The sequence below is a fragment of the Halyomorpha halys genome, unplaced genomic scaffold, assembly GCF_000696795.3.
Source record: "Halyomorpha halys isolate HHAL.00 unplaced genomic scaffold, Hhal_1.1 Scaffold436.1, whole genome shotgun sequence".
NCBI classification, from domain to species: Eukaryota; Metazoa; Arthropoda; class Insecta; order Hemiptera; family Pentatomidae; genus Halyomorpha; species Halyomorpha halys.
In genome coordinates this window covers 401,591-414,911 of record NW_027107600.1, presented here as the reverse complement: position 1 = coordinate 414,911, position 13,321 = coordinate 401,591, and the positions used below count along the sequence as shown (strand labels likewise).

Here is a 13,321-nt window from a genome sequence, read left to right as displayed (position 1 = left end):
TGGGGCTCTCGGATTAATCCCAGACATACACATGCCGTAAATAAGTAATTAAAGTTTTCTACGACTTTTCGTATTTGAGGTAGGATGTTCACAAATTATTTTGCAAGATTTGGTTATTATTTGTGCTCTCCTTGGATCTCTAAACGTGTATTTACGTCAAAAAATCGAATACGAAAAACTTCACATTTACATTATTCTATATATCTGTGAGTGAAAGGAAAACATCTTTTAAATATTTTTTTTTTTTTATTAATTTATTTAATGTGATTTACAACTGTAAAAGTAATAAATACAATAAGTAAATATGTTGTATGTTTCATTTACACTTGAAAATCTTGGGAAGGAACCACCCATTGGTGGTACTTCAAGCATCAATTTAAATTAGAAGGTCCCGTGGTCATCTTCTTTTCAGACCCCTCGGAGGATTATCAGGGATTGTTAAGGATGAAAGATTAAGAATTAATGGGTTAGGATGGGTAAGGAGTTTGGAATGAAAAGACGCAAATCTGTTTTGGGCCAAATCTGCAACGAATGGGATGTTAAGGTCTTTGTGTATGAGTTTATTTGTAACGTAATAAGGAGCATCAAGGATTTTACGTAGGATTTTGGATTGTAAGGATTGGATGCGGGAGGAATTCGATGGCTTGGTAGAGTCCCAGAGCTCAATTACATATGTGCAAATTGGTCTGATTATCGTAGTGTATACTACTAATGTTTTGTAGTGAATAGGAAGTTTAGAGCGTTAGTAAAGTAAGTGTTGTAGCAATCGGAATCTACTAGCAGTTTCTTGTCGTTTCAGTCTTGTGAGGGGATTCCAAGTAAGTCTCTTGTCAAGATGGAGTCCTAAGTATCGAATCTGTTCAACAGGAGTTAGTGGAGTATTTAGAAAGGATACTGTAGGACAGGAGAGTAAAGGTGATCTGATGGGATTTGTCAGGATTTATTTTGATTCTCCAGTTTTGACACCATTCTTCAATAGATGTTATGTGTGTCTGTAGTTTTAAATATTTAAAAGTACTTTCGCATATAATTGTACTTCAACCCTACACAACCCTTGTTTGGATATAGAGAGAAATTAAACAGTAGCATTTATTAAAACAAAACAAATATTAAATTTTAAACTTGCAAAAAAGATTCTTATCATTATTTTGTGAGTAAACGATTATAAAAGAAACAAAAATTATTGTTTACTTAGAAAACATTGGTATTACATAGTAGCGATATTACAAGTTAACAACAGCATCACTCCTGTTACGATAAGTAGCTAGGAAAGTATACGAGGAGTAGGGAATGACTCCTCTTAAGTGGGATCATAAACCGTCAATAAATTTGAATGCGGATACGTACACGTGTTACAGTAATTACGCCATAATCAGTAATTACATGTTAAACCGACGAAAACCAGATATTTATGACGTCATGGATAAGAAAAAGTTTAAGAACAGAACTAATGAACATCATTCAGCATTTATGATATTCAAGTTGATTCAATGAAAGATCTAAAATTATTCAGACATTTACATTACGAAGAAAAATACATGATTTATTCTTTAACTGTAGTAAAACCAGTTAATTAGTATGTCATTTAAAAGTATTAGAAAATTGCTATGTGCCATAAACTGACATGTGAATGACAAACTTCCTGTACAACGGTCCATAGGACATCTTTTTTATTTTGTTTAAATTTTATTTTATTCATTTAGAAAATTACATGAAATATAGTTCGACCAGATGACAGCTATTGATGGTACCAAAATAACACATAAAAATGATAGACATAAATGAGATTTATTAGTTACAATTTTGGCTATTAGAGCGTTGTGGAGGCTACCTCGTGTAAGCTGGCTCAGTACAATATGAATTAATACCAAGTGATAAAACTAATAATTTAATTAACAACTACTAAAATGGAAGTAAAGTAAAAAATAAAATAAAATAATAATAATAAAATCTCCACTAAATATATTCAATAGTCAACTTTGAATTTCATAATTTTTATAGTAAAAGTATCTATTTCCCTTCGCAGTAAAGTAACTTTATGCCTTTTGCCTACGTTTCAATTTGTTAAGTTTATGTGTACGAATTTGCCTTTATCTAGTTTGATTCTCCAGCGATTAGTCCAGTTTGGGATCTGGTATTTTTTTTTTTATTTCGTCGCAACTATTTTTTTTCCTTATATGATTATCTCAAATTTCGGGCCAGAATAGAATTAATTGGATCTAACGCGCTACCTTGTGGAACACCCATACTTATTTCCTTTAAGGCCCAATATCCAATCTTCTGTAGGAATAAGTGGTTAAAAAATAAATAAGAATATTGGTGAAATGATATTTTTGTATTTTAAGGAGTTGAAAAAGAAAGATAACAAGGGAATATAGCGATCAAAAAGAAGGATAAAGCCATTTCAACTTAGCAAACCAACAAGAGACATGTGGGTGCTTAAGAAACCAGAAAATGAATTTGTAATAAAGATAAATGTAATTTGTAAATAAAGAAATAGTTGAAAAGTATAGAGTATAAAGTATTTTAGATCAACATACATTGTTGAAAAAAGATTAATTATATTTATTATCCCATCGAATGAGTATTATTCAGAAATGGAATAAATTCAGCTCAGAAAAATACAACGATAAAAATTTATAACAAATAAACTAAAAATGAAAAATTGCAAATAAATAATAGGGGAGGATGAGCTTTAATTTATTTTGAGATAAATAAAAAAAAAAAATACGTGATTTCCCTCTAAACATTTAAAAAGTTCATAAAAAAATATTGTTTATTAAGATATGGGTAGTTAATTCTTTTTAACCTTCTCGATTACAAAAGATTGAAATAAAACATTTCCTGATTAATTTATAATATTTCACTTCCAGGTTATTTTAAGGATTTACTTCCCAAACCGAGATTTTTATTTAACCAACATATACCTGTTCCAGAGGGAAGAAATAATATTAGGTCAGAAAAATACGAAATAAAATATATGATATAAATATAATAAAGATGGTGGCAAAGTGCCATATCTAGGATAAAATGCCTAAGATATATCCAATGATCATATAAAGGAAATACTCACCTCAAGGTAAAAGGTAAAGTTTTAAGGAAATTGGCGACTTAAAAGCAAATCAGCTTAATATTACTCGTATATTGCCTGCTAAGTCGCTAGGATTTGTATTGTGTAAGGTCTAAGTAGATTTTGTATAACTTCCTGCTACAGCCGCGGTGCGTGTTAGGTTTATGAGAAATAATTAAAAATCACATCCTTTTTCTGTATTCGGCTTATAACTTGCCAACTAAGTTTTTTACACAATATGTAAAATCCGATATTACAATAAAAATTAGAAAACTACCCACAATTCTTATTCTTATATAAATTTTTTCTTCATGTGTGGTTTTCACGCAACAAGCAGAGTGCGCAATAGGTTAAATGGTTTTGAAAAAGGGCTTGTGGTGGGAAATTTTTATTTTTTAAGTGGCTTACTTTATGTTTTATTTAAGGTATTTTTACTATTAGGGCTCTGAACACAAATCTGAAGTTGTCAAACAATTTTTTTTTTCCTCGGAAAATATGAGAATCATAATAAATCAGATTTTTGGCTTATAGTTTGCAAAGTAAGCTTCAAGATAATTAATTTAATTACAATAATTTTGGACTCTTTTAACACATATTTCGTATTTGCTCTGTATAAATGATTTATGAAAACAGTTGAAGGATACAAGGATATAGATTTGAGTTTTGTTAAAGATACAATTTTTTATGAACAAAAACTACTTTTTTTTTTTTTGCTCCTTTTTCACTATTTTTTAATATCTCCTCTATATTGTTCCCCAGTCCAACTTCGTTTCGTTCATTCTTCATTATCGTAGGCACAGCACTCAGCCAGGATTTGCAGTGCTGTTAAAGGTACCCTACAAATATACATTTCGACGGTGTTCCTCTCCTCTCGTCATAACGTACTTGAGTATCCTATTCTGAGGCGGGTCATTACCACACCTCTTCTTTTTAATTGCAGGTTTTTTCGACTAGATGGTTTAATAAAAATACAATTCACGTAATCATTTTTTAAAATGTATAATGTGTGTTTTTTTAAAAATAGCCTCATTTAAATATAAGTGAAAATTTTTTTCCTCGAAAAATAGTAAAAATAAATTTTCACAGAATTTCAGATTATTAGGTATATTATAATTCTCAATTATATTGCTAATATCGTAGATTGTATTATAGGCTTTATTTCTTAGATTTTTTAAGAATTCTAATCTCTATCCCTTTGTATACAATTGTATAGAATACAACGAAAAAAATAAAAATAGATTTTTCTACTCTCCTATGGCTCATATATTAAGTTATAATTCACATTTTCTAGGGAAAAATTTAAAGATTTTAAACAAATTCAGCGGTACTCTTGAGATCCTCCAGGTCGCCGTACAACTTCCCAAATGACTATCTAAATTTAAGTTTTATAAAGCTTTAATGGTTTTCAGATAATTGCAGTCATTGAACTAAATTTATTTTTTCTCAAATATACATATAGAGTGAGATAAGTTTGGATTAATGTACTTTAGTTTACGTAAATGTTTTAAAAGAATTTAGAAGAAAGCCAGAACTCGTAAACGTAATTTGACGTGGTCTAGGCAAATTTTACGGTGAAATACACATTAAAAAAAGTCTTAAAATAGACTCGGCTGAATTACGAGTTTGTTTGTTTTTATCGATTGGAGAGATAATTGAATGTAACAATAATTACGGCATTTCTCAATTACGAAAGCAATACCAACCTCATCTATTTTAATATCCTTGTATAAAACAATGTTACCAGGGAGAATTGATGTAGATAATTTTATCCTGCAAGCGTATAGCACTACCAATGCTACAGGTTTCCCAACTCCAAGATCCATGGATGAATTTTAAGTTTCATTTATTTTGGTATTCTCAGAACCATGCTCGAATGCTAGATTTTTACCCAGTTAAGGTACCCTCTTTATGGGCTGGGTGGACTCCTACTCCACAGGGTTGACTCACGGCTACAGTAAAACAGAAAATAATTATCCACCACTGCCGGATTCAAACCTGGGTCCTTGAAGATAGTAGCACAGTGGCTTACCGGTGAGTCAGCTGCTCCCACAAATAATCGTTATTAATATTTATTATATAATAATTCGGTAATGGAACGCAGTACCTACAAATACTTTGAGTAAGATATGACAAAACTCATAAAAAAAAAAAAAAAAAAAAAAGATGACTTGGCAAACCTAATAGATCTCCATTGGTTACAATGGAACTGTTACACTGGACCAATTTAAATGCTCATCGAGTTAGTCACTGACTAGGAGTTGGAACAAATGAACTCTAATCACGCAACTAAATTAGTAAATTGCTATGTTTACGGACAGCTTGAAGATTTGATGGATTTATTCCCAAAGATTCCAGGGTTTTTTCAAAAACAAGAAAATTAGATTATGAGCAATCCACTAAACGAATTGTTTCTTCTAAATGTTCATTTTAAAAAAAAGGAACTCGGAAACTCATAGAAAAAAAGGAAGATCATCATTTTAAGTGATAATTTATGTTTAGAATTCAGAGGGATCCAATAATTAAAAATTTATAAATTATCGCTTTTTTCTGATTATAAATATATGTACGTACATATCACTAAAAAAAAAAAAATAAAAAATAAAAAACTTGTATTTGACATATTCTACAGATTGCACCTTACATTATTGTTACTATTTGACAACCCAACTATCTTCGGAACGGTCTATAGAGGGATAGTAGAGAAAGAAACTCCTGTAAACGATAATATATTTGGTACAGATCCTATTAAAAAAAACAACTTTTTTTTTGTCAGATGTGCCACTATTCAGGTAAAGCAGCGATATGTGAAGTTTAGGGCTACTTTAATTTTTTTTTCAGGTAAAATGATGCAAAAAAATTGGAAATAAATAAAGGGAAACTAAAATAGCTAATCAAATGAAACTTTATAACAACAAATGTTAACACATATTTGTCGGCATGACTAAAAATCGTGTATATTACATAAAATAATTTATTATTTTAATTCTAAATAAATTGAATTCTAATTTTTACCAGATATAATTCTAATAAAGAATTGATTTCAACTTGAGTTGAGTTGAATAACGCAATGCAAGCGAGTGCAGAAGAATTTTATTCGAAGTCAATGCGCTTGAGTGTTGGGATATTTATTTCAGTTGTATTATTGTTAATTTTCTGATGCAATTTTAATCAGAATTAAATAATAAAATATATCTAAAATGGGTAATGAAAAAGAAATATGTGCAAATAAATCATCTGATTGTTAGTCTAGAGATAAATTTGACTTTTGCAACATTCCCCATCATACTGCAACATGTTTCGCACAGTACCATTCGCTAAAGAAATATTAATTATTTATAAAATTAAAAGTAAAAATAAAAATAAAAATAACTTTGTGTTATTGTCAGTAATTTATTTCAACTTTTTTTGTGGATATACTTTGTTTTTTATTTTTAGAAAGAAAAAAAAAATTATATAAACAAATTTGTTTAATAAAATTTATGTATAATAATAATGTGTAATCTGTCCTCCTCAGTTAAATTTTTCAAACCGAATTTTGAGTTTTTATTCTTTTTTTACTCCTGTAAGCTTTGAACTGCGAATGATCCTGATAATTTAGTTCATATCACGGAGAGAAAATTATTTATACAAATATATATGCCATCCATTAACAACTTTGGACTTCTGCTTTCGGTTCAGTCAAAAGTATAGAAACTCACTATCCGATTCGAGAAACCCCAAAACGTCATAGGGCTTTCAGAACAATAAAAAATATATCTAGATATTTGTCATAAGGAAAAATATAGAAAAAGTTTAGGTATGGGTTTCCCCTTCATGTGATACACCTCGTCTTCGTTTGCCCTTCACCTGGAAACCAGTTATCACTAGACGGAACTGGAATACAGCCTTCGAAGGAATCCGAGGTGGCCCATAAAGTGATTGCTTCGATAGCTGTATCCTTTGAACGGTGGGTGTACGAGAATTTACGATTATCAAATTTGGAATAAGAAAAGTAACAAAAATTGAAACCAAAGGCGATTGCCAACGGCAAAATTGTAAACAAAGATTATTGTAGACGGATTGGTTCTAGTTATAACATTCGACAACAGAATAAACAGTAAAAATATTTACAAATCAAGTTAATAAATTATTTGAAAGGCATTATATTATGCAGGACTTAAGCCAAATTTAAAAAAAAAACAAAAAAAAAAAACACTTATAATACAAAACTAAAAAAATATATCAAATTTGAGTTAGTAATTATGCTTGCTTTTCATGTTTTTTTGGAGGTACTGAAATCGAAAATGAACTCAGTTTTCAACCACCACGCACAGATTTCTCAAAAATCCATGGTACAAAATGCAAGTTTTGTAGCACAATTATCATAAAAATCCTTCGATAGTTTTAAATTTAGAAAACCATCATCTCCGGAATTTTCCTAACGTCCGTTTTTAAATTATTTATATTGTCCACAAAGCGAGAAAAAGAAAAAAAAATTCAGGAAAATAGCATATTTTATTGTATATTATTTATCGATGTCATAAATAATCAATTAAGATAAGACACTATTGCAGCGTATTTATTTTTCCGACGTTTCGCCCACTTTATAGAGCTTCATTAGGCCTTTTCAAGTTTAGAGCTTTCGAGACTTTGGCCTAAAGAGACTTTTTTAATTTTCCTGTTGTTACAAAAATTAGTATTTCAGGTTTGTTGAGTTGCAAATATCGAATATCAATTTTTTATTGCTAATAATGGCAGCCCGGTAGCACCGGGGTAAGGCACGTGACTACTAACTTCAAGAATCCGAGTTCGAACCCGGCAGGGCAGAAAATTGTTTTCTTTTACAATGTAGCCGTGAGTCAAATCCTGTGGGTTCTGGAGGCCTCCCGGGGTCCACCCAGCCTCTTAAATTGGGTACCCTTAATTGGGTAAAAATCTGGCGGTCGAGCGTGATTCTGGACAAATCACCTCCTTGCACAACCGTTGGTCTAGTAATAATAATTCCTTACAAAGTACTGCACCCCTTCATGGGTTCGGATTTTTCCGATTCCAACTCCGGCCCCTATATTTCCTCTTTTTCTCCTTTAGCTACTCATCAAATTCTTTCATAGTTTATATTTAACCCTTATTTACTATTGCAAACAATGTGAACTAGTCATTTATTAGAAATAAGCAAAAGTAAAGGTACACATTATAGCAAGAGTTTTAGAAAATTCGGCATTTAAGCCCTACCAGACTATTTCAATGAGGATAAGAACAAATTGAAATTAAAGATTACTTAATTGTACATTCTTATGATGAGTTAGATCAAAATCGTTAGCGCCATTTTTGAGAAATCGATTCTTTAAATCGGCACACACACACAGACCATTTTACGAGACTTGGTTTTTTTGGTGCAGGAAATCCCAAATTACTATCCCAACAAAAGCATTGAATAAGTTATACAGGGTTTTTAAAATTAATTATAAATTTGAATTTATTTTTTAAAATTATAAATCCTGGACGATCAATCCAACCGCACTACGAGGTGACATAGATAATCTCGGTAATCCTTGACCTACTAATCACTTTATTAATGCTAAAAATCAACACAAACAATTAGACAGTTATGACATAAAATGTCAAATAGAAGAGGAAGAAAAAGAAATGTATTTATTATATGGAAACATTGAGAGTCACGAATTTAATTCAGATAAAGATATTTTACGAGGTATAAAAGGTCTAGACTTTTAACTATTCTATTTTTAGCCTTTATAGGATCGCATTAATATAAACAATAAACAGAACAATGAGCAATGTTATATAATCATAATGGAAATTAGTTAATGCATTCTTTCACGGAAAAAGTGATTGAAGGTATAATCAAAAAGTCAATAAATAAATTTAAGTGAAGTTTTTCCTCAATGCTCCTTACTTTGTCACAAATAAAATCATACATAAAGACCTTAATGTTCCCTATGTAACCGATCTAGCCCGAACCAGAAATTACTCCTTTCATTATAAACTCTCTAACCACTCAAACCCCCTAGTTTCTAATCTTGCATCCTCTTCCATTCCTGACAATCCTCCGAGACGCCTGAAAAGAAGATGGCCACGAGACCAGCTAATGTAAAATGTCATTAGAGTGCTACCAATGGGTAGTTTCTCTACACGCCTGTAACACTCCAATTTAACTTAGATCAGATTTACTAAATGTATTATAATGTACAGTTGTAAATAGCAATAAATAAATATTAAAAAAAAAAAGTTAAGTTTTCTATCTTTTTGGCCAACACGTCTTTAAAACTTTCAATTTCTGATACCCTTAATCAGATTCATCATAAAATAATTCAATATTCCACTGTAAATGATTCTCCCACCTAAAGCATTCCATCATTCAGAGATTACCTTCTCGAAAAGCTGCTGGATACGACTTATTTACATTCCTTATCCTAAAACGCCTTCCTCGAAAAGCTATTCTATTTGTATACATATATAATAGATGCATTATACTTCACATATTGTCCTGCCACAAAGCCTTCAGAATTCCCATCCGCCTATCATCTGGAATACTCTTCCTAAGTCCTGGAAAAGTTCAATCTTACGCGCATTTATCCCTTCCTAGATTCAAATAACATAATTCTAGGGCACCAGTTTGTATTCCAAATATCCCATTCCACTATAGAGCGTTGTCATCGTGTAGTGGACGTTGTTTCCTCTGCAAAGGAGAGCGGGATACACTGTATGGGAATCTTTTTCGATCTACAACAGGCTTTTGATCGAGCCTCGCACCCGGGGTTGCTCAAGGAACTCCTTAAATTCCTACCCCCTACATACTTTCTCCTTCCGTTCCTATCTTAATGACAGATTGTTTAAAGGTAATAACAATAGTCCCCCTTCATCCCTTTTTTCAGGGAAGTATCCTTGGTCCCATCCTTCATACATTTATATACGCAACTCGTCCTAACGGTTGATGTCACATGTGTGCTATCAATTAATAATGACTTATTAATTGCACCCTGAACTCTGCACTTCAGCATCCCAACTCTTGAAGAATGGTGTACCTGGAAAATTAAAATCCCAAAAAATCCAATAAAGTTACGTTTACTGTTCGTTGTAAACTTACATCTTCCTTCCCTACAGTATCCTTTAATATCACTCCACTTATCCCTGTCATACTTATCCGGTACCTAACGCCATGTCTGAACATAAGACTAACATGGGATTCTTTAACAAGATGGGTAACAACTCGTCAAAATCAACCAAAACACAATAAAAAATCATCTGTTCTTGTTACTTTTTTCACAAATAAAATCGACCATAATCACTTGAATGTTCTATATCTTGCCGATTAGATCAGCAACAGATCAACTACAATAATAACCAGAAAAATATCAATTCTTACATGATACTTCCTGGCCACCCAAACTCGTGTCTAACCTTGCTTCTTCTTCAATTCCTGATAACCCTCCTAGGTGTCTGAGAAGAGGATAGCCACGAGATTTTTTAATGTACAAATGCTATTGGAGCTTTTCTAATGGGTAGCTTCTCAACAAGTTGGTATCACATCATTATACCATGATTCATACCACATTTATTTATATTTTTTTTTTGTGCATAAAATCGTAAATTTAAATAAATAAATAAACAAAAAATTTAAAACTTTCGAAGTTTTATTTAAGCCATCTATGGTATACGAAGTAAAATAATCAACCGAAAAAATATTTTGAGGTCTTAATTCTTTTAGATATTTCAGCGACTTCTAAATCCAAAAATGTAATTTAAAATTTTCACCTTAATTACAAGATTTTTTTTTTCAATGAAACAGATATAAACAGAAAATTGATTTATCGGTTAAAATAAAATCAGGAAATTGATCACTTCTAATATTAACGACTTTCCTATTCACCTTTTATTTTAAAATGCAATTAGAAAAACAATAAAAAGAAATATATATATATTAAAATTTAGTCATTACGTAAGTTTCGGACCTAAGTCAAAAATAATATAAGCTAAGCATATTTTAACCTAGAACCTCATTAGAAACATCACTAGCCTAATGTTATATAAGTTGAGTTTCGAAGTGCCCTTCCCACGAGCATTAAGTTTCATCTAGAAACAAAGAGTATTAACAAAAACTCTATTCGTAATTGCTTTTTCTTTTGATACAGTATACTATGTTACAGGAATATTAAGAAGTTGAAATTTAGTTTCGACTTTTCCTCAATTACCAACAATGGAGGGATAATGGAAATAATGATAAAAAAGTTTCTAGGTCCCAATTATTATACGAAGTTTAGAAGCTCTCAAATCCAGTAAATTTAATTTTAAAAATAAGTCGTTGTCTACACGTCCTATTTTTCATAAGGACACGAAGACATATTTAACAATACCTTATGGTTCTGCAAAACATTAGCCAAACTTTGGCAAATTCGCAGAGCGCTTGTTCCTCATCTACACGTTTATGTTCAGTTAACATGTTACAGATAAATATCTGTGCACTTCGTTTTTTAATTAATTAAAGAACGAACTTTAACTTTCGGATTCAATAGTTAACTCTAATATACGATTGGATTCAGTGTTTGAATACATTGTTTTAAATCTTGTCAATTAACTTTAGCGGTTTGTTTCTTATGCTTATAAAGACATTACATGTTTAGATAATTAGAAAATATCAGAAAAACATTCTTGAACCAAAGCTGAATTTACAGGTTATGTAGTACTATTTATATTAATTTGTATCATCAACCATCTAATTTACGTTTCGTCTACCTTTATTTCTTTTTTTTTTTATAATTAAAAAAAGTGTAATGGAATTTAATAGCTGACAAGCATGTGGATACAGACATACCTTTGTTTACTAAGCATTTGCATAAATCTTGGATTTGCGGCAAGTAGCAATAGTGTAGATCCAACAATAAGTTCAGGTTAAATACTTGTCCATTACCGTTTGTAATGTTATTCTATGCTAGGGGCTTCGGAATACATAAAGAATAATTTTATGTACCGTCGACTTCAGTGAAAGGATAGATGTTCAATTGACTATTACAAACAATAATTCAAGTAGCAACTTGAATTCTTCATTACAAAATTAATTTTAAAGGACTCTTGCAATTTTTATGTTTTTTTTTTGTTTTTTTCTTCACAACAAATTATTTATCGATAAAAACTAGATAAGTTTGACAAGGAAATATTACATACGATTACCTAACTCAGAGCATGCTATGGCTGCAAGTCCATCCAATCAGTTCCGCTAATGTAAACACGAAAGAAAAATCATTACTTAGGAGGATCCATTAGTACAATGCATTATTGACAGTGAGGGTCAATCACTAATTTCTCGAAACAAGCAATATCAATATAAAGCATAATTCATAATTGGATTAGGCAAATAAAACTATGGTGTGCTTAAAACCCCAGTGAAAATCCTTGGAATAGCCCATCATGTGCTTAAGAGAGTAAAGGATTGGTATATGCCTCATTCATTACTAACTCTTGGTATCCAGTGTATTCTGCTCTAAACTCCAACCCCCTGGTTTTTAACTCATTACTCATTTTCGGGTTTATTGGCAAGTAGTACCTTTGTTATACCGCAATTCCAATATCAACAAATGAATAACTATAGTAACGAAAGGAAATTTAAAAAATAATATCATGTCCCCATAACATAAATACATGGTTCATAGATTAAAATTTTTGTCTGGCAAGCATTTGCAAGTTTCCAGTAAGTAAAATGAAATTACATAGGGATATTAGCTTAACTACTGTTTATGATGTTAATCAATATATGCCTATTTATATGGTTCACAATGATGCGGAGGTTTGGTTATATAATAAGTGAAGGAATAGGTGTTGCTTAAAGAGATGAATGGATGAAGATTGGCGAATGGAGATGGGAAGAGAATTCCAGAAGGAGGTTACACGTATGACGAAGGATTTGCTGAAGAAGGCGGTTCTATAGGAGGGCATATATAAATCATTCGGTTGGGAACTGGTGTTTAATGAGCGGATGGATGAACGAAGAGTGAGGAGAACAAGGATATAGGTAGGTTTTTTTATTTTAAGAACTTGGACTAGGAAAACACCGAGGTTGAATGGAGCCACTTCAGCTCGGTATACCAGTGGCAGACTTGAGATCGCCTTGGAAACTCAAAGATGAATCTTACAAAGCTTAGTAACTTGTGACTTTAAAAATGCCTATATTTTAGTAATATAGATTAATAAATAAAAAACGTAAATGTTTATTTACCAACCGACCGACATACAGTATCCTTCAGTAATATTGCTCTTACC

The 13,321-nt window shown here is 31.2% G+C and overlaps 1 protein-coding gene across 1 annotated transcript in view; it reads right to left on the bottom strand.

The window, feature by feature from the left end:
* NKCC (sodium potassium chloride cotransporter) overlaps nucleotides 1-13,321 on the bottom strand; it is a gene marked incomplete in the record, with an annotated part of 126,193 nt that overhangs the window by 22,879 nt on the left and 89,993 nt on the right.